The following is a 22,412-nucleotide window of genomic DNA, read 5'->3' on the forward strand; positions in this document are numbered from 1 at the left end:
TGATAGTTTTGGGCCTAGGAGCAGTGTCTGCACGTCAGCAGAGTAGCCCACCTGTGAAACTAACTATACCGCCTGTGTATCTCTATTTTCACTGCATCTAATCCAGTTAATAGTTTAGGGCGTAGGAGCAGTGTCTGCACGTCAGCAGAGTAGCCTAGCCCGCCTGTGAAACTAACTACACCGCCTGTGTATCTCAATTTTCACTGCATCTAATCCAGTTGATAGTTTAGGGCCTAGGAGCAGTGTCTGCACATCAGCAGAGTAGCCCGCCTGTGAAACTAACTACACCGCCTGTGTATCTCTATTTTCACTGCATCTAAACCAGTTAATAGTTTTGGGCCTAGTGCCACAGTTTGGCCACTCAGTTCTGCTCGGTTTTCATCCATCTCTTGTTGTGCCAAAAACTACAGATACAGAGTTGCCAATTAGTTAAGCACTAAAATGAGTGGCAAAAGGCCTGCTGCTGGTGGAAAGGGGAATAGGCGTGTTGAAAAGGGAAAAAACGGTTGTGTCCGTGGGGTAGGTGGTAAAGCAACAGGAACATCTGCAGAAGAAAGACCATCTTCCAGTCAAAGTAAGATGTCTACTTCTTTTCATGGACAATCTGATATGATCCCTTTCTTACGACCATCGCTTCAAGCATCTCCAAAAATTCCAGATGAGGCACAAAAACAGCCGGTGCTTGAACAGATATCAAGTGCTCGTTCAAGTGGGCTCTCCTCCATGTCACCTTCAACATCACAACTACTCCAGTCCTCAGAGTTGTCACCCCAATCGCAGTTGCTTCCTCACAGCTCCCAAGTCTCCAGCTGCCCATCTGAGCATGGGGTAACACACATGGTTGAGTCTGTAGAGCTGTTTACACATACTATAGCCTGGGAATCAGAGGTCTGCTCCAGAGCTTCTGTGAATCCAGACGAGGAAATGATCTGCACTGATGCCCAGAATCTTTGTGAGTCGGAACCAGGCCCAGATGAAGAAGGTTCTGAGCATAATGTAGACCCTCGTTCCCAAACTGTAAATCCTGTTGGTGGAGACAATGAGGAAGATGATGATGAGACTGAGATACCTGATTGGAACGAAAACTTGACTTTTCGGTCGGGGCAGGAAGAGGTTGGCTCTGAGGATGATGGGTGTGAGAACACACAGGATGATGATGACGAGGTTGTAGACCCCACTTACTGTCAACCCCCCGTCCGCCAGTCCATGAGGTCAGCAGAGGAGGTGGAGAAGGATGCTAGAGACGAGTCCGAGGTAACGGTGCGCCTTCCTGGACAGAGACGGAGTACTGGAAGCATGTCAACAACTGAATCCTCAACCCCAGCTGTGCCTCAGACTAGAAGTCGTGGTGGCTCTTCAGGTCGCACGGGCTCTAAGCCTTGCATAGCCTGGGCATTTTTTGACATCGCAAAGGATGACCCAACTCATGTCGTCTGTAAGATTTGTCAGCAAAATCTCAGTAGAGGCCAAAAAATCACTAGCTTGAGTACTTCATGCATGAACCGTCACATGGATATGAGGCATAGGTTGCAGTGGGAAGCTCACTGTGCTACAATGCGGCCTAGTGGGCCGGGTCAACCACCGTCTGCCCCATCAAGTGCATCCGCGTCCTCTGCATCCTCTGTGACTGTGGGGACAGCAGTCGCACATGGCTTTGGACGCAGACCTTACAGCTTTTTACCCGCAACAGCCAGTGTGATTGACAGGTCGTCAGGACATTTGCAAGTGGAAACACTTGCTGTTGTTGAGCGCTCTCCGACATCGACACCACCTTTTGATCAAGGCAACATAACATCTCCGCCTGCACCTTCCTCACAGACCAGGAGTTTGCCGGGGACACCCTACTCAACTCCGTCTAAGCACAGCAGCCAGCCCTCAGTCCCTCAGATGTGGACAAGTAAAAGACCATTTCCTACTAGCCATGACAAAGCTAAGAGGTTGAATTTCTCCATCTGCAAGCTGTTGGCTACAGAAATGCTGCCTTTCTGCCTGGTGGACACAGAAGATTTTCGAGACCTTATGTCCATCGCAGTGCCCCAGTACCAGATGCCCAGTCGCCACTACTTCTCAAAGAAAGCTGTGCCTGCGCTACACCAGCATGTCGCACACAACATCACCGCTATCTTGACAAACTCTGTGTGTGACAGGGTGCATTTCACCACAGACACTTGGATGAGTAGACATGGACAGGCCCGTTACATGTCGGTGACTGGGCACTGGGTAACTATGGCGACATCAGGAGAAGGGGCTGCTTTCCAAGTCTTGCCATCCCAATGAGTTGCTCGTTAATCCTCTGTATCTAGAAGTTCCTTCACTGCTTCTGCCTCCTCAACCTCCTCTCGATCCTCCACCTGCACCCGAAGCCTGTCTGGTAATGCCACCTGCGTTGTAACTGCGCAGAAGGAATCCTGCACACCTCCTCACTATGCTGTCACCAGGGCTCAACGGCATCAGGCAGTGTTTACATTGAAATGTCTGGGAAATGTGAGTCACACAGCTGAGAAGTTGTGGTCAGCTCTGGAGACCGAGTTCCATCAATGGTTGTCTCCACTCAACCTGCAGCCAGGGAAGGCTGTGTGCGACAATGCTGCAAACCTGGGTGCGGCCCTTTGCCGGGGCAATGTCACACACGTGCCTTGTATGGCTCACGTTTTGAACCTGGTTGTCCAGCAATTTTTATCCCACTATCCCGGACTAGATGGGCTTCTGCAGAGGGCACGGTCACTGTGTGCTCACTTCCGCCGTTCACATCGCGCAGTTCGACGACTTGCATCTCTACAGAAGTCGTTGGGCCTGCCAGTTCACTGGCTCAAATGCGATGTGCCCACACGGTGGAATTCAACTCTGCACATGTTGCAGCAACTGTGGCAGCACCGACGAGCCCTGGTGCAATACGTTATGATGTATAGCCTGGGCCAACGAGATCAAGAGGTGGGGCAAATCACGCTGCAGGAGTGGTCTCAGATCAGGGACCTATGTACCCTTCTTGTTATGATCCGGTGACCTTGGAGCAGCATGAAAACTTTCCCTGGAGTAGGTGGTAACTATACAGACTGCAAACCCTGATCTTTACACCGCAACTAGAAGTAGCCGTGGGGTGTGCCTAACAAAACCTAGACACCTCGACACAGCCGGAGGACTAAATACCCCTATAGATGGAAATAGGAATACTATCTTGCCTCAGAGCAGAACCCCAAAGAATAGGCAGCCCCCCACAAATAATGACTGTGAGTAGTAGAGGAAAAGACACACGCAGGCAGGAAACAGGATTTAGCAAATGAGGCCACACTAGCTAAATAGGAAAGAATAGGACAGGATACTAAGCGGTTAGTATTAAAAATCCCTCCAAAAAAATCCACAGCAGAAAATACAAAAACTCCACCATCTAACTAAAGATGTGGAGTGTATATCTGCAACTCCAGAGAATCCAACAAGACTGAGAAAACACTGACACAGTCTAAGCTGGACAAGAGAAAAACAAATGAATAGCACAGAATACAAGAATACTGCATGTGTGCCACAGAAAAAGAAACAGACACTTATCTTTTGCTGAATTGGCAGCTAAGTAGGAGAAGCCAGAAAATGATCCAACACTTCACAAGAAACATTGACAACTGGCAAGGACTAATGAGTCCTGCAAACCTAAATACCCCAGTCAGATTTGCAATCAGCAAATACACCTGTCCAGAACTGCAGGCCAGGGACAACTGCATTACCACCTACAGCCACCGGAGGGAGCCCAAAAGCAGAATTCACAACACCTTCTGCACAGTTTTGAAATAGCAACGAAGATGTTTAGTGCTGACGATGCCATTAGCATGACCATTCCGGTGATTTACATGCTGGAGCACACCTTACACAGTGTTCGGAGTCAGGTGGTGGAACAAGAGGAGGAGGAGGAGGAACAGGAGGAGTCGTATGCGGAAGGGATCATATCTCCAAGGTCAAGAAGGTTGGCAGCACCAAGGCGGCTGGCATTGGAGGCTGGGGGAGAGGGATAACCGAGGGCGCATGGTAGCAGCCAAACTGTTGAGGAAGGTGCAGGAGGTGAGGAAGAACTGGTGGACGAACTGGCGCTGATCAAATTTCTGTTGTGCGAGGTTGGGGGGAGAGGGCAGAAGAAGGAAGCATGATTCTCACCTCGCCACCACCAAGTCAACAAGGACTTGGTCCTCCTGGATGCGCAAGACACATGAGTGCCTTTTTGCTGCACTACCTGCAACATGACCCTCGGATTGTCAGAATCTGAAGTAATGCCGACTACTGGGTTGCCACACTCTTAGATCCCCAGTACAAAAGCAAATTTGGCGAAATAATTCCTGCCATAGAAAGGGATTCACGCATGCAGGAGTATCAGCAGAGACTGTTACAGAATCTAACATCTGCTTTTCCACAAAACACCAGTGGTGCACGTAGTGAATCTCTGAGTTCTAACTTGGCAACTGTGGGACTATCGAGTCATCACTCAAACCGTAACAGTAACATCGTATCTGGTGGTAACAGCAATTTTTTCCAATCGTTTCAAGGTTTTTTTAGACCATCCTTTGCAAGGCCACAGGAGACAAGAAGTCTGACGCACAGCCAACGCCTAGAGATTATGGTACAAGAGTATCTCCAAGTTAACATCGATGCCATGACTGTGGAACTGGACCCTTGCTCATTTTGGGCTTCCAATCTTGAAAAATGGCCTGAGCTCGCCACTCACGCCTTGGAGATCTTGTCGTACCCCGCAGCCAGCGTTCTCTCTGAACGTGTGTTCGGCGCTGCTGGTGGTGTGCTGACAGATAAGCGCACGCGGCTGTCCAGTGACAATGTAGACAGACTAACGTTCATCAAGATGAACAAATCCTGCATCCGCAAGGACTTTTCTACCTCTGTGTCATCTTGGGGAGACTAAAAGCTTGATGATTTTTGAAAATCACCTCACCAACCGTTTTAAAAAACTCTGGCGAAATTGAGGCCAGTAGTGTCTGTGGCCGAATTTTTGGGAAAAAATGGAGACTCTTTTATTTAGTCCCCTTGCTGAGTTTTACATGACGTTGCCATCGTCAATTCCAGGTAGGTGGGGTCGTCTGCAGAGTTGTTTACTCATACTATGGCCTGGGATTCAGAGGTCTGCTCCAAAGCATCAGTGTCTGCTAGTCAGCAGAGTAGCCCAGCCACCCACCGCCTGTTTACCTAAGTACTATTTTTAACGGCATCTGGCCCAGGAAATCCTTTTGGACCTAGTAGAATTTGGTGCTACTCAGCAGCGCACTTCACCCATGAAGCAAGCTACACCGCCTGTTTACCTAAGTACTATTTTTAACGGCATCTGGCCCAGGAAATCCTTTTGGGCCTAGTAGAATTTGGTGCTACTCAGCAGCGTACCCCACCCATGAAGCAAGCTACACCGCCTGTTTACCTAAGTACAATTTTGTAATGGCATATAGCCCAGGAAATCCTTTTGGGCCTAGTAGAATTTGGTGCTACTCAGCAGAGTACCCCACCCATGAAGCAAGCTACACCGCCTGTTTACCTAAGTACTATTTTTTAACGGCATCTGGCCCAAGAAATCCTTTTGGGCCTAGTAGCAATTTCTGCTACTCAGCAGAGTACCCCACCCTTGAAGCAAGCTACACCGCCTTCTTTTTTTCTCAATCTGACCCCGCGGCTCTGGGGTGTCCACTCTCCCTCCAGCTCTCTCCTTCTCACAGGTGGACTACGCGTGTTTTCACACTGTGGCGAATCTTTTGGGCCCAGGCATAAGCAGTCGTCGAGGTATTGGATAATATGTGCCGCCTTACAAACGTCCATGACGACACATTCGAGGAAGCAACTAAACGCCTCAAATAGTGAGCAGAATATGGAGCACCCCATGGGCAAACAGCGATCTATGTAGTATGCTCCTTCACAGAAGCAGCCCAATGGGAGGACACTATTCGGAGGCACAGGTAGTAACCGGAACTTCCCCTCAATGTCTGTTTTCACCATTAGGGTGCCCCTTCCCAACTTCTTGACCCGCCTGATTGCCTCATCAAAGGAGGTACAGTACATAGTACTGTACTTAGTTCCGCTTCAATGTTGTCGTTTACTGACCTGCCCCTTGGATATGACAAATGGTGGATTAGTCTGAATGTATTGGGTTCATTTTTTGGCACAACTCCCAATGGGGGTACCACTACGTCTTCTAAGGAAAGTGTTCTGAATGGACCCGCCGCCATTCTACCTAAAGATATTTCTTTTTTATTTTATTTTTTTAACGACGTCTGGGTGTTGGTAGGGTGATTTTAGATTTTTACTCCAGCCTTTCTTGATTTTAGAAGGGCATGACATGCCTATATCTGTGTCTCCTCCTCCTTTTACTCCTCCACCTCTTTTCTTTTCGCATGACTATATGTAGTTGTGACTTTCCAGAATTCGCGGCACACTGTGCCCGTCGCTGATTGGTCGAGGCAACCTTTATGACATCATCGTCGCCATGGCAACCATTATGACATCTACGTCGATACTGTGCCCGTCGCTGAATCAGAAACGTGAGATGTCTACGTCCTTTATGACATCATCGTCGCTGTGCCCGTTGCTGATTGGTCGAGGCCTGGTGGCCTCGACCAATCAGACGCGGGATTTCTACGTCCTTTATGACATCATCGTCGCTGTGCCCGTTGCTGATTGGCCGAGGCCTGGTGGCCTCGACCAATCAGAGACGCGGGATTTCTACGTCGATGCTGTGCCGGTCTCTGATTGGTCGAGGCCTGGCGGCCTCCACCAATCAGAGAGCCGGGATTTCCAGGACAGACAGACAGACAGAAAGACAGACAGACAGAAAGACAGACAGACAGACAGACGGAAAAACCCTTAGACAATTATATATATAGATTCTTGAATCTAAATGAGCATTTTGCTTAAGTAGCGTTCATTTTGCATTCCTTATATCTAATACTCATCGGCTTTCAAAACCGCGTGTTTCCAGACGCCGAGAACCGAGTTTCCGATCTGTTCAAACGCCTGCACCACTTGCTACAGCGCGCACATCACTTCCGGATGCTGAGACGCCGGCACACTGTGCCGTAACGTCACGTCCGGCGAGCGGACACTCCCACAATCGCGCCACCTCTCATATAGTGATGCACACCCAGAGGGGTGGTGACTGGGACAAAAGCATTCTGCAAAGAGAGAGTAAATGGATCTTTCGCCTCCAAACAATAACACCACAGGGCTTTCCAGGAATCATGGAAGCCACATCCCTTTTTCTATCATTCCTGCTCACGTAGGGTCCGCTGTGTCACTAAGTATGGGAACAAGATTATCTTGATGGATATTTTTCTAAATGTCTGAAGTTTAGGTATTTTTGATTTTTCTGAGTGGTTTTGACTCTGATTTGAAGCTCAAATATTCCTCGATCCATGGGGGTATAACATTGAAAACATGCATAAGTAAACCTCCACATACTGATTTTTGGGCTCGGGGTAAAGAAGTTTCCCCTGTTGTATTATAACCCCTTCATGACCGGGGGATTTTTCGTTTTTCCGTGTTCGTTTTTCGCTCCCCTCCTTCCCAGAGCCATAACTTTTTTATTTTTCTGTCAATTTGGCCATGTGAGGGCTTATTTTTTGCGGGACGAGTTGTACTTTTGAACGACATCATTGGTTTTAGCATGTCGTGTACTAGAAAACGGGAAAAAAATTCCAAGTGCGGTGAAATTGCAAAAAAAGTGCAATCCCACATTGGTTTTTTGTTTGGCTTTTTTGCTAGGTTCACTAAATGCTAAAACTGACCTGCCATTATGATTCTCCAGGTCATTACGAGTTCATAGACACCAAACATGACTAGGTTATTTTTTATCTAAGTGGTGAAAAAAAATTCCAAACTTTGCTAAAAAAAAAAAAAAAAAAAAAAAAATTGCGCCATTTTCCGATACTCGTAGCGTTTCCATTTTTCATCATCTGGGGTCGGTTGAGGGCTTATTTTTTGCGTGCCGAGATGACGTTTTTAATGATAGCATTTCAGTGCAGATACGTTCTTTTGATCGCCCGTTATTGCATTTTAATTCAATGTCGCGGCGACCAAAAAAACGTAATTCTGGCGTTTCGAATTTTTTTTCCGCTACGCTGTTTAGCGATCAGGTTAATACTTTTTTTTAATTGATAGATCGGGCGATTCTGAGCGCGGCGATACCAAATATGCGTAGATTTGATATTTTTTTTGTTGATTTATTTTGATTGGGGCGAAAGGGGGGTGATTTAAACTTTTATGTTTTTTTTATTTTTTTCACATTTTTTTAAACTTTTTTTTTAAACTTTTGCCATGCTTCAATAGCCTCCATGAGAGGCTAGAAGCAGGCATAGCACGATCGGCTCTGCTACATAGCAGCGATCTGCTGATCGCTGCTATGTAGCAGAATTGCACGTGTGCTGTGAGCGCCGACCACAGGGTGGCGCTCACAGCGACGGGCAATCAGTAACCATAGAGGTCTCAAGGACCTCTATGGTTACCATTCACAAGCATCGCCGACCCCCGATCATGTGACGGGGGTCGGCGATGACGTCATTTCCGGCCGCCCGGCCGGAAGCGGTACTTAAATGCCGCTGTCTGCGTTTGACAGCGGCATTTAACTAGTTAATAGGTGCGGGCAGATCGCGATTCTGCCCGCGCCTATTACGGGCACATGTCAGCTGTTCAAAACAGCTGACATGTCCCGGCTTTGGTGCGGGCTCACCGCGGAGCCCTGCATCAAAGCAGGGGAGCCGGCATCGGACGGTATAGTACGTCCGATGCCGGTAAGGGGATAAGATGAGGAGACATGAGTAAAGGTTTATAATATAGTACTTAATTAGACTCTGCACCTCATCGAGTATAATGCACTTTATGCGCATCACTATATGAGAAGTGGCGCGATTATGGGAGTGTCCGCTCACCGGACATGACGTTACAGCACAGTGTGCCGGCTTCTCAGCATCCGGAAGTGATGTGCGGACTGTAGCGCATGGGGCAGGCACTTGAACAGACCGGAAACTCGGCTCTCGGCGTCCGGAAACATGCGGTTTTGAACGCCGGTGAGTATTAGATATAAGGAAGGCAAAATGAACGCTACTTAAGCAAAATTGTCATTTTGATTCAAGAATATGGCGTAATCCCCTGATGATTCTATATTGGATGAAACGCTTTGGGAGGCACTATTCACAAAGTATGACCTGAAAGCAAAGGCGCGGATGTATTTTAAAAGCCGCAAGAGGGTCTATGTGAACTCAAGCTGCATTGAATCGGGACATTAATCGAGAAATGGCAGATGAGTATAAAATGATTTAACCATTATTTGAACTGCGCATAACAGCTGTCTTAAAACGTCTACCTTAAAGGGTTCTGGTAATAGAAACGGTATAGTGTTTACTGTCTGTGTGTGCGGCGGTTTTCTGTGTCTAAGGAGAAACATATTGATTTTCCTTTATGAGCATATTGTTGATGAGAGACACTGCCACCCCTATGGAGGTCACAAGGACTGTGATGATTATACTCTAAAAATGGAGGTCTAAAGGAGTTATCCCCATTTTCTATGTTTTGATGAGTCATGTCAATAATGGTATTTGGGACATAATCAGTTCTGCGCTAAATTACCTTTACCACCAAGGGTTCTAAATACAGTGAGTAAATTGTATGACAATACCGGGACAGGTTACCCGTTGGAGATTGTGGTGAACCATCCGAGAGTACTGTATTTCTTCTAACCAGAAACCATTATCATTGAGATTAAGATAATTGGATATAATATTGTGGCAGTGATATCATTTTATATGTGTTTTTCGTTTGTTGTTGTTTGCACCAAGCACTTTGTTTGCACTATATGTTTGCACTTTTTGAAGATTTTAGTATAAATAAAAGTTAAGTTTTATCTTGACATTTCAAGAACCCGCTACTGTTTATAGGAATTTTTTGTTTTTTGCTTAAATTGGAGTCTAGCTATTAACAGCGTAACTTTTGGTATGGCAGGTTTTCTATCCACGGGCATAAATACCAGTGCATGGATAAACGAGGCTAAGAGCGTTTTTTCAGATGGGGTCTTCTCTCTGAAAAAGTATACTCCATCCTTTTACTCCGCCTTTAAAGAATTTACTAAATTGTATAAAGAACAAATAACATCATGGAGGGAGGTACAGAGTCTCGATAACTATATCAGAGCAGGGATCGTACCGAGACATCTAAGAATCCCCATTTCCCCGGGTTATAGGTATAAGAGCACAGAGCTTCTAAATAAGTGGGAGAAAGAGGTGACTGACAGCTCAATGAGGCTGATTAGACTACTCCTTGAGGAAGAGAGGTTGATACTTGCTAAATTTAATGATAATTTAAATAAACAAATAGAGATTACAAAAAATTTCTCTACTGAGCCAGAGTTTAATACAAAAGAGAAAAGTCTTCAAAATACTATTGAAAAATTTCTATTTCATTTAAAAGAAAAGAAACATACATTTTTCATAAGGGATTTTCAAGACTTCTGGGACAATAAGGCCTATTTTATACCAAACCCCAAACAGCCCAGACCTCAGGAGACCGATTTATCATCCTCTGAGGCTGAATTTTCGGATTTGGAGATAAGGTTTAAAAACTCAAGGGGCAAATCAAGAGGAAGAGGGGGTACACGAGGAGGAAGAGGGGCCAATAGAGGTTCACCACAGGGGGATCGTTTTTTAGACCTCAGTTATCTCTTGAGGAACAGGTTCAATCCCCGGAATCCCATTTAGGAAAGAGTATTATCAACTTGTCCTCTGGACCCCTAAGTGAGGAACAAATGTCTGTCCTAAGCAAAGGCCTGTCTTTTGTCCCTACAACAGACTATGAAAGTTTTGAAGCAGTAAAAGATCTCAACCTCTTTGTCCGAAGACTAAAATGGAGACAACATTTCATTAGCGAGGATTAAAAGCGATGTACCAAATTGGGTATAGATGAAGATCTTTTGAGTGATGTTACCAGCCCCAGAGGGGTGGTGACTGGGACAAAAGCATTCTGTAAAGAGAGAGTAAATGGATCTTTCGCCTCCAAACAATAACACAACAGGGTCTGAATGACCAGCTGAGCTTTTCTTCCTTCTTATAGAGATAGGGTGTAGTAGGGCACACGTATAACAGGGACAGCCACCGTTGAGTGGGGGCGCCACTGCGCAGGACTAGGGTGCCAACATCCGCAACAGGTAGGGGTTAAGTCAGGTAGGGCTTTCCAGGGATCATGGAAGCCACATCCCTTTTTCTATCATTCCTGCTCACGTAGGGTCCGCTGTGTCACTAAGTATGGGAACAAGATTATCTTGATGGATATTTTTCTAAATGTCTGAAGTTTAGGTATTTTTGATTTTTCTGAGTGGTTTTGACTCTGATTTGAAGCTCTAATATTCCTCGATCCATGGGGGAATAACATTGAAAACATGCATAGGTAAACCTGCACATACTGATTTTTGGGCTTGGGGTAAAGAAGTTTCCCCTGTTGTATTATAAGATGAGAAGACATGAGTAAAGGTTTATAATATAGTATTTAACCAGACTCTGCACCTCATCGAGTATAATGCGCTTTATGCGCATCACTATATGAGAAGCGGCGCGATTGTGGGAGTGTCCACTCACCGGACATGACGTTACAGCACAGTGTGCCGGCTTCTCAGCATCCGGAAGTGATGTGCGGACTGGAGCGCATGGTGCAGGCGCTTGAACAGACCAGAAACTCGGCTCTCGGCGTCCGGAAACACGCGGTTTTGAACGCCGGTGAGTATTAGATAAAAGGAAGGCAAAATGAATGCTACTTAAGCAAAATTTTCATTTTGATTCAAGAATATGGCATAATCCCCTGATGATTCTATATTGGATGAAAGTATTCACAAAGTATGACCTGAAAGCAAAGATGCGGATGTATTTTAAAAGCCGCAAGAGGGTCTATGTGAACTCAGGCTGCATTGAATCGGGACATTAATCGAGAAATGGCAGATGAGTATAAAACGATTTAACCATTATTTGAACTGCGCATAACAGCTGTCTTAAAACGTCTACCTTAAAGGGTTCTGGTAATAGAAACGGTATAGGGTTTACTGGCTGTGTGTGCGGCGGTTTTCTGTGTCTAAGGAGAAACATATTGATTTTCCTTTATAAGCATATTGTTGATGAGAGACACTGCCACCCCTATGGAGGTCACAATGACTGTGATGATTATAATCTAAAAATGGAGGTCTAAAGGAGTTATCCCACATTTTCAATGTTTTGATGAGTCATGTCAGTAATGGTATTTTGGACATAATCAATTCTGTGCTAAATTACCTATACCACCAAGGGTTCTAAATACAGTGGGTAAATTGTATGACAATACCAGGACAGGTTACCCGTTGGAGACTGTGGTGAACCATCCAAGAGCACCGTATTTCTTCTAACGAGAAACCATTAGCATTGAGATTAAGATAATTGGATATAATATTGTGGCAGTGATATAATTTTATATGTGTTTTTCGTTTGTTGTTGTTGTTTGCACCATGCACTTTGTTTGCACTATATGTTTGTACTTTTTGAAGATTTTAGTATAAATAAAAGTTAAGTTTTATCTTGACATTTCAAGAACCCACTACTGTTTATAGGAATTTTTTGGTTTTTGCTTAAATTGGAGTCTAGCTATTGACAATGGCCGGAACCTGGTGGTGGCTCTGAGGCAAGGTGAGCTCACACGCGTACCTTGCCTGGCTACCTCGTGGTTCAACATTTTGTGAAAAGCTACCCGGAGCTGCCGGATCTGCTAATGAAAGTATGCCATCTGTCTGCCCATTTCAGAAAGTCAGTTACAGCTTCAGCCGCCCTTGCCGTGCTTCAGTAGCGTTTGCAGCTTCCGGCTCACCGACTGGTGTGTGATGTCCCCACGCACTGGAATTCTACGCTGCATATGTTGGAAAAGATTTGTGAGCAGAAGAGGGCAGTTGTTGACTATGAACATCAACAAGGCAATGATGTCATAAGCAGAGTCACCATTCCACTTCTCAGCAGTCTGAAAACCTCTCTGCTCACAATTAAAGAAGATGCATTGCAGGCAGAACATGAGGACATGGAACAAGGAACCATACAGGGGGATTACACTCAGCCCAGCCTCATGTCTTCCCAACGTGGATTGGTAGACAATGAGGAGGAGGAGGAAGAACAGGAGCTACTTTCATGCTGTATAGACAGTACTACAAGCACAGCTGTCATACCGTCTGTTCAGCGGGAATGGCCTGAGGACAGAGAGGAGGAGGATGACAGCATGGTTAGTCGTTCTGTTGGTGAGGACACGGAAGTCTTGCCTGTTAGCAGTCAAGCACGCATGACTGACATTATGTTGCGCTGCGTTTCACGTGACCCTCGCATTATAAAAATTTTGGGTGACATTCATTACTGGTTGGTGACACTTCTAGACCCATGCTACAAGGAGACCTTTCAATCTCTTATTCCAGAGGCAGAGAGGTGTACTAAAATGTTGCAGTACCAGTGGGCTCTTGTAGCGGAATTACTTAAAAAATTCCCATGTGAGAACCCTGGCAGCAGATGTCAGTGTTTCTTGTACAACCAAGGAGTCCAAGCAAGAGAGACAGAAGTACAATCCAGCTCAGGCAGGGGAACAATGGCAAAGTTCTTGGACGGTTTTCTCAGACCCTCCCATCGTGCCGGCACAAAGGCAAGGGGTGCTGTCACAAGAAGTGCAATGTTTGGGAAGATGCTGAGGGAGTACCTTGCAGATCGTAAAAAACGTCCTCCGGTATTCCTCTGTGCCTTTTAATTATTGGGTATTCAAGCTGTACACATGGCATGAACTGGTTCTCTATGCTTTGGCCTGCCCTGCTGCTAGCATTCTTTTTAGTGCCACTGGTGGAATTATAACAGATAAGTGCATCCGCCTGTCAACTGAAAATGCTGACAGGCTAACTCTTATAAAAATGAAGAAGGGCTGGATTGGGCAAGACTTCTGTACACCACCAAGTGAAATCAGCTAAACATAACCTCTAAAACATTCTGTTTTTTGGAGAGGTATATTCTCATGCACCTCTTCACAACCACACATGGGTATACACTTCCAGATTTGGTCTGTTTATTTGTTATCCTCCTCCTTATCCTCATCCTCATCCTCCACAACCAGTAGAACACCAGGGTGAATGGATTCCGTGAAGCCAAAGTCACACATTTGTTTGTGCAATGGTGTTTTCATGATGCCCATTACTAATTGGAAACCAAAACAAATGTTACTCCCACAGGGGAAATGTCATAAAAAAAAGAGATGTAGGTCTATTATTCCCATGTGTTCTTATATTTTCCATTTTCGCTATATCTGGACAGTCCTCTAATGAGGTAGTGTATACTTCTACAATAGAAAATTGTTCAAAGACTTTTATATTATATTTTTATTTATAGCCCTGTCTCTGAGCTGTTGCTAGGGACAAACATATCTTGTTGGACACATTCTGGCTTCAAATCTATGAACCTGTGTTCGCCCCTCCCTTTTGTTATTTACTTTCATCAGTGGATTCACATTTTTTATTTATTTGCTTGATTTAATTATGATTTATCTTTATGTCTCCTCATTCTCCACCACTAGATCACCAGGCTTAACGTGCCGCTACAGGCAGTCCAAGTTTTGGAAAAACTTACATATCATACTGGGAACTAGAATCAAACTTAGTGAACATAAATCCCCTTAAAACAAACTTTATTATACCAATATGTCTAAAAGCATACACCAACCCAGTGCTATATGGCAGCAAAAAAAGTCTGCCTAAAAATTGACCAAGGTCTAGTGCATACCCTACAATAATCTTTCCTGCCCCCTGCCTGGCTGTGGAGGTTGGCACCCTAATAACGATTTTTTGGCGCCCCCACTCAATGTGGACTAACCCTCACTGCCCTATCTCACCCTACAATGCAGGTGAGAAAACAATAATATAAGAACAGAGATGAAGAAAGCAAAAAAATGGTCAAAAGAATAAAAAAACACAATATAATGAAATCAGCAAAAATGGGGCAGGTGCAGGACACATGCTGGAATTCAACAGAGGTCCAACCCTTTTCGATAACCAGCCAATGAGTACTGCTAATTTGCAATGGGTATGCTGCCAGATATGCCACATAAAGCAAAAAGAGCAAAATGTAGAACAAATACTCTGATTTTACAGGGATCCAGCCCTTTTGATAACCAAACAGTCAATCCTACTAATTTGCAATAGATATGCTATCAGATATGCCCACATAGATTTAATATTTTAGCATGAACTCATAGCTGCCTGTCTGGTTTCAACATAGATGTAAAATAATCAGTACAAAACCCCCTTAAATGGGGCCAACAGCAAAAGACGCGTTGAGGCGCAGAATGTTCTGTGTTATGATAAGGTAATTCAGTACCACAATGGACATAGAGGTCAGAGCACATACAGTGACCTGACAATAACCCAAAAACATTGAACGAGCTCTGAGACGTGGGAACTCTGCTGACCGCAATCCCTAATCCTCTCCAACCACACTAGAGGCAGCCGTGGATTGCGCCTAATGCTCCCTATGCAACTCGGCACAGCCTGAGAAACTAGCTAGCCTGAAGATAGAAAATAAGCCTACCTTGCCTCAGAGAAATACCCCAAAGGAAAAGGCAGCCCCCACATATAATGACTGTGAGTTAAGATGAAAAGACAAACGTAGAGATGAAATAGATTTAGCAAAGTGAGGCCCGACTTTCTGAACAGAGCGAGGATAGGAAAGGTAACTTTGCGGTCAACACAAAACCCTACAAAAAAAACGCAAAGGGGGCAAAAAGACCCTCCGTACCGAACTAACGGCACGGAGGTACCCCCTCTGCGTCCCAGAGCTTCCAGCAAGCAGGAAAAAACAAATAGACAAGCTGGACAGAAAAAAACAGCAAACAAAATAGCAAAGCAGAACTTAGCTATGCAAAGCAGCAGGCCACAGGAACGATCCAGGAGGAAACAGGTCCAATACTAGAACATTGACTGGAGGCCAGGATCAAAGCACTAGGTGGAGTTAAATAGAGCAGCACCTAACGACTTCACCACATCACCTGAGGAAGGAAACTCAGAAGCCGCAGTACCACTTTCCTCCACCAACGGAAGCTCACAGAGAGAATCAGCCGAAGTACCACTTGTGACCACAGGAGGGAGCTCTGCCACAGAATTCACAACAGTACCCCCCCTTGAGGAGGGGTCACCGAACCCTCACCAGAGCCCCCAGGACGACCAGGATGAGCCATATGAAAGGCACGAACAAGAAACACGAAAATCCAAAATCTTCTCCACAATATACTCCAACTCCCCCTCCACCAAAACCGGGGCAGGAGGATCAACAGCTGGAACCATAGGTGCCACGTATCTCCGCAACAATAACCTATGGAATACGTTATGTATGGAAAAAGAATCTGGAAGGGTCAGACGAAAAGACACAGGATTAAGAACCTCAGAAATCCTATACGGACCAATGAAACGAGGTTTAAACTTAGGAGAGGAAACCTTCATAGGAATATGACGAGAAGATAACCAAACCAAATCCCCAACACGAAGTCGGGGACCCACACAGCATCTGCGATTAGCGAAACGTTGAGCCTTCTCCTGGGACAAGGTCAAATTGTCCACTACATGAGTCCAAATCTGCTGCAACCTGTCCACCACAGTATCCACACCAGGACAGTCCGAAGACTCAACCTGCCCTGAAGAGAAACGAGGATGGAACCCAGAGTTGCAGAAAAACGGCGAAACCAAGGTAGCCGAGCTGGCCCGATTATTAAGGGCGAACTCAGCCAAAGGCAAAAAGGACACCCAGTCATCCTGATCAGCAGAAACAAAGCATCTCAGATATGTTTCCAAGGTCTGATTGGTTCGTTCGGTCTGGCCATTAGTCTGAGGATGGAAAGCCGAGGAAAAAGACAAGTCAATGCCCATCCTACCACAAAAGGCTCGCAAAAACCTCGAAACAAACTGGGAACCTCTGTCAGAAACGATATTCTCTGGAATGCCATGTAAACGAACCACATGCTGGAAGAACAATGGCACCAAATCAGAGGAGGAAGGTAATTTAGACAAGGGTACTAAATGGACCATCTTAGAGAAGCGATCACAGACCACCCAAATGACTGACATCTTTTGAGAGACGGGAAGATCTGAAATAAAATCCATAGAGATATGTGTCCAAGGCCTCTTCGGGACCGGCAAGGGCAAAAGCAACCCACTGGCACGAGAACAGCAGGGCTTAGCCCGAGCACAAATCCCACAGGACTGCACAAAAGAACGCACATCCCGCGACAGAGATGGCCACCAAAAGGATCTAGCCACTAACTCTCTGGTACCAAAGATTCCAGGATGACCAGCCAACACCGAACAATGAACCTCAGAGATAACTTTATTAGTCCACCTATCAGGGACAAACAGTTTCTCCGCTGGGCAACGATCAGGTTTATTAGCCTGAAATTTTTGCAGCACCCGCCGCAAATCAGGGGAGATGGCAGACACAATTACTCCCTCTTTGAGGATACCCGCCGGCTCAAATAAACCCGGAGAGTCGGGCACAAAACTCCTAGACAGAGCATCCGCCTTCACATTTTTAGAGCCCGGAAGGTACGAAATCACAAAGTCAAAACGGGCAAAAAACAGCGACCAACGAGCCTGTCTAGGATTCAACCGCTTGGCAGACTCGAGATAAGTCAAGTTCTTATGATCAGTCAAGACCACCACGCGATGCTTAGCTCCTTCAAGCCAATGACGCCACTCCTCGAATGCCCACTTCATGGCCAGCAACTCTCGATTGCCCACATCATAATTTCACTCAGCAGGCGAAAACTTCCTGGAAAAGAAGGCGCATGGTTTCATCACCGAGCAATCAGAACTTCTCTGCGACAAAACAGCCCCTGCTCCAATCTCAGAAGCATCAACCTCGACCTGGAATGGAAGCGAAACATCTGGTTGACACAACACAGGGGCAGAAGAAAAACGACGCTTCAGCTCTTGAAAAGCTTCCACAGCAGCAGAAGACCAATTGACCACATCAGCACCCTTCTTGGTCAAATCGGTCAATGGTTTAGCAATACTAGAAAAATTGCAGATGAAGCGACGATAAAAATTAGCAAAACCCAGGAACTTTTGCAGACTTTTCAGAGATGTCGGCTGAGTCCAATCATGGATGGCTTGGACCTTAACAGGGTCCATCTCGATAGTAGAAGGGGAAAAGATGAACCCCAAAAATGAAACCTTCTGAACACCAAAGAGACACTTTGATCCCTTCACAAACAAAGAATTAGCACGCAGGACCTGAAACACCGTTCTGACCTGCTTCACATGAGACTCCCAATCATCCGAGAAGATCAAAATGTCATCCAAGTACACAATCAGGAATTTATCCAGGTACTCTCGGAAGATGTCATGCATAAAGGACTGAAACACTGATGGAGCATTTGCAAGTCCGAATGGCATTACTAGATACTCAAAATGGCCCTCGGGCGTATTAAATGCAGTTTTCCATTCATCGCCTCGCTTAATACGCACAAGATTATACGCACCACGAAGATCTATCTTGGTGAACCAACTAGCCCCCTTAATCCGAGCAAACAAATCAGATAACAACGGCAAGGGGTACTGAAATTTAACCGTGATCTTATTTAGAAGGCGGTAATCTATACAAGGTCTCAGCGAACCATCCTTCTTGGCTACAAAAAAGAACCCTGCTCCTAATGGCGACGATGACGGGCGAATATGCCCCTTCTCCAAGGACTCCTTCACATAACTCCGCATAGCGGCGTGCTCAGGCACAGATAAATTAAACAGTCGACCTTTTGGGAATTTACTACCAGGAATCAAATCGATAGCACAATCACAATCCCTATGCGGAGGTAGGGTATCGGACTTGGGCTCATCAAATACATCCCGGTAATCAGACAAGAACTCTGGAACCTCAGAAGGGGTGGATGACGAAATAGTCAGAAATGGGACATCACCATGTACCCCCTGACAACCCCAGCTGGACACAGACATGGATTTCCAATCTAATACTGGATTATGGACTTGTAGCCATGGCAACCCCAATACGACCACATCATGCAGATTATGCAACACCAGAAAGCGAATAACCTCCTGATGTGCAGGAGCCATGCACATGGTCAGCTGGGTCCAGTACTGAGGCTTATTCTTGGCCAAAGGCGTAGCATCAATTCCTCTCAATGGAATAGGACACTGCAAGGGCTCCAAGAAAAACCCACAACGCCTAGCATACTCCAAGTCCATCAAATTCAGGGCAGCGCCTGAATCCACAAATGCCATGACAGAATACGATGACAAAGAGCAGATCAAGGTAACGGACAGAAGAAATTTTGACTGTACCGTACCAATGGTGGCAGACCTAGCGAACCGCTTAGTGCGCTTAGGACAATCAGAGATAGCATGAGTGGAATCACCACAGTAGAAACACAGCCCATTCAGACGTCTGTGTTCTTGCCGTTCAACTCTGGTCAAAGTCCCATCGCACTGCATAGGCTCAGGATTAAGCTCAGGTAATACCTCCAAATGGTGCACAGATTTATGCTCACGCAAGCGTCGACCGATCTGAATGGCCAAAGACATAGACTCATTCAGACCAGCAGGCATAGGAAATCCCACCATGACATCCTTAAGGGCTTCAGAGAGACCCTTTCTGAAAATAGCTGCGAGCGCACCTTCATTCCATTGAGTGAGTACGGACCACTTTCTAAATTTCTGACAATATACCTCTATCTCATCCTGACCCTGACACAGAGCCAGCAAATTTTTCTCTGCCTGATCCACTGAATTAGGTTCATCGTACAGCAATCCGAGAGCCAGGAAAAACGCATCGATATTACTTAATGCAGGATCTCCTGACGGAAGAGAAAATGCCCAATCCTGAGGGTCGACACGTAAAAAAGAAATAATGATCCTAACTTGTTGAACTGGGTCACCTGAGGAGCGAGGTTTCAAAGCCAGAAATAGTTTACAATTATTTTTGAAACTCAGAAATTTAGTTCTATCTCCAAAAAACAAATCAGGAATAGGAATTCTCGGTTCTAACATAGAATTCTGAACCACAAAGTCTTGAATATTTTGTACTCTTGCCGTGAGCTGATCCACACATGAAGACAGACCTTTAATGTCCATCGCTACACCTGTGTCCTGAACCACCCAAATGTCAAGGGGAAAAAAAAGGCAAAACACAGTGCAGAGAAAAAAAAATGGTCTCAGAACTTTTTTTTCCCCTCTATTGAGAATCATTAGTACTTTTGGCCTCCAGTACTGTTATGATAAGGTAATTCAGTACCACAATGGACATAGAGGTCAGAGCACATACAGTGACCTGACAATAACCCAAAAACATTGAACGAGCTCTGAGACGTGGGAACTCTGCTGACCGCAATCCCTAATCCTCTCCAACCACACTAGAGGCAGCCGTGGATTGCGCCTAACGCTTCCTATGCAACTCGGCACAGCCTGAGAAACTAGCTAGCCTGAAGATAGAAAATAAGCCTACCTTGCCTCAGAGAAATACCCCAAAGGAAAAGGCAGCCCCCACATATAATGACTGTGAGTTAAGATGAAAAGACAAACGTAGAGATGAAATAGATTTAGCAAAGTGAGGCCCGACTTTCTGAACAGAGCGAGGATAGGAAAGGTAACTTTGCGGTCAACACAAAACCCTACAAAAACCACGCAAAGGGGGCAAAAAAGCCCTCCGTACCGAACTAATGGCACGGAGGTACCCCCTCTGCGTCCCAGAGCTTCCAGCAAGCAGGAAAAAACAAATAGACAAGCTGGACAGAAAAAAACAGCAAACAAAATAGCAAAGCAGAACTTAGCTATGCAGAGCAGCAGGCCACAGGAACAATCCAGGAGGAAACAGGTCCAATACTAGAACATTGACTGGAGGCCAGGATCAAAGCACTAGGTGGAGTTAAATAGAGCAGCACCTAACGACTTCACCACATCACCTGAGGAAGGAAACTCAGAAGCCGCAGTACCACTTTCCTCCACCAACGGAAGCTCACAGAGAGAATCAGCCGAAGTACCACTTGTGACCACAGGAGGGAGCTCTGCCACAGAATTCACAACAGTTCTGATAAGTAACGGGCATCATTGCATATGCTATTGACATACCCTATGGGAATGCTTAAAGGGACACTGTCACCTGAATTTGGAGGGAACAATCTTCAGCCATGGAGGCGGGGTTTTGGGGTGTTTGATTCACCCTTTCCTTACCCGCTGGCTGCATGCTGGCTGCAATATTGGATTGAAGTTCATTCTCTGTCCTCTGTAGTACATGCCTGCACAAGTGGCACTGGCTGAAGAAAGAGCCAGACTTAAATAGCCGAGCAGAAGAGACGATAAGTGGAGGCAGCTGATGACAGCTAACTCCAAGGAGCAGCCATACCACTAGAAACCACAAGAGGGAGCCCAAGAGCAGAACTCACAAAAATGCCACTTGCAACCACCGGAGGGAGCCCAAGAGCGGAATTCACAACAGTACCCCCCTTTTGAGGAGGGGTCACCGAACCCTCACCAGAGCCCCCAGGCCGATCAGGACGAGCCAAGTGAAAAGCACGAACCAAATCGGTGGCATGGACATCGGAGGCAACAACCCAAGAATTATCCTCCTGGCCATAACTCTTCCACTTGACAAGATACTGAAGCCTCCGCCTCGAAAAACGAGAATCCAAAATCTTCTCAACCTCATATTCCAACTCTCCCTCAACCAACACCGGGGCAGGAGGGTCAACCGAGGGAACAACGGGCACCACATATCTCCGCAACAAAGATCTATGGAAAACATTATGAATGGCAAAAGAGGCAGGAAGAGCCAAACGAAAAGACACCGGATTAATAATTTCAGAAATTTTATAAGGACCAATAAACCGAGGCTTAAACTTAGGAGAAGAAACCTTCATAGGAACATGACGAGAAGACAACCAAACCAAATCCCCCACACGAAGCCGGGGACCAACACACCGACGGCGGTTAGCAAAACGTTGAGCCCTTTCCTGAGACAACGTCAAATTGTCCACCACATGAGTCCAAATCTGCTGCAGCCTGTCCACCACAGAATTAACACCAGGACAATCAGAAGGCTCAACCTGCCCAGAAGAAAAACGAGGATGAAAACCAAAATTACAAAAGAAAGGTGAAACCAAAGTAGCCGAACTAGCCCGATTATTAAGGGCAAACTCGGCCAACGGCAAGAAAGACATCCAATCATCCTGATCAGCAGACACAAAGCATCTCAAATAGGTCTCCAAGGTCTGATTAGTTCGCTCAGTTTGGCCATTAGTCTGAGGATGAAACGCCGAAGAAAAAGACAAATCAATGCCCATCCTAGCACAAAAGGCCCGCCAAAATCTAGAGACAAACTGAGAACCTCTGTCAGACACAATATTCTCCGGAAAGCCATGCAAACGAA

Source organism: Ranitomeya imitator, chromosome 1, assembly GCF_032444005.1.
Source record: "Ranitomeya imitator isolate aRanImi1 chromosome 1, aRanImi1.pri, whole genome shotgun sequence".
NCBI lineage: Eukaryota > Metazoa > Chordata > Amphibia > Anura > Dendrobatidae > Ranitomeya > Ranitomeya imitator.